At 35.0% G+C, this 994-nt stretch overlaps 1 non-coding gene across 1 annotated transcript; it reads right to left on the reverse strand.

Annotated features, from left to right (window-relative positions):
- Positions 1-629: 629 nt before the first annotated feature.
- On the reverse strand, positions 630-702 carry Trnae-uuc. Its single transcript has one exon. It is a non-coding gene; the product is annotated as a tRNA-Glu (tRNA).
- Between the last annotated feature and the right edge of the window lie 292 nt (positions 703-994).

Genomic DNA, 994 nt, shown 5'->3' on the forward strand with positions numbered 1-994 from the left:
AAACATTTAGAACGAGTTGTTAATCCTGCACTGGGTCACTTACTGTTCCGTTTACTCATACCGAGTTTCTAACTAAAGATGACGCAACGCCGAAACTCGTTTGAGTAAAATCAATACTCGCGAGTATAGATCGACCAAGGACCTGTTCAAATTGGTAATTAGTTAACAATAATTTTTCAAAATTTGAGGAGTGTCATCTATGCTAGTGATTATCTGTACGAAGGTAGTTTTCGACTATCCTGGATTGTCTGTTGTCGATGGTTTTGCTGCATGACATGGTTTACTTACTAAATGAACTAAACAAATCTTACGATTAATATTGCAAAAAGAGGGAAAATTCGAACGGTTGTAGGTTGAGATGGAGAGTTGGTGTCCGAGAGGAGTCAGGGTAGTTCAAGTGGTAGAGCAGCGGCGTATTTAGCCGAAGGTCGTGGGTTCGAATCCCACTCGTGACACTGACTTTTTTATCTCAACCAAGACCTTACATAAAGAATAATTAATTGAAAGAAATAATTTGGTCAATTAGACCACTAAAACATAAATGAATTAATTTTTAATTTTATAATAATTAAATGATTTTAATTATTAATTTACAATTAATTAAGGTTTTTAGTTGAGATAAGAGTCAATGGCACGAGAGGGATTCGAACCCACGACCTTCGGCTAGAAACGCCGCTGCTCTACCACCTGAGCTATCGTGACCTCGATCCACTCGGACATCAACTCCCCATCTCAACCCCACCTTATGAGTTTTCCCTCCTTTTGCCATTTTTTTTCACTTTTTTTCATCTCAACTAAAAACCTTAATTAACTGTAAAGTATTAATTGGTCAAGCGGACCACGAAATTAGTGAATTTAATTAATTATTAATGTTTGAATGGTCCTTTCTAATAAAATTGTTGAGACTGGCAAACAATGTGTTTTCTGTTAATTATGTGTTAACAATTAATAATGTTTGCAAAATAAATAAACATAAATGACTAAACTAAATAAA

Source organism: Cimex lectularius, unplaced genomic scaffold (assembly GCF_000648675.2).
Source record: "Cimex lectularius strain Harlan isolate CLEC.00 unplaced genomic scaffold, Clec_2.1 scaffold40, whole genome shotgun sequence".
In the NCBI taxonomy this organism is placed as follows: domain Eukaryota; kingdom Metazoa; phylum Arthropoda; class Insecta; order Hemiptera; family Cimicidae; genus Cimex; species Cimex lectularius.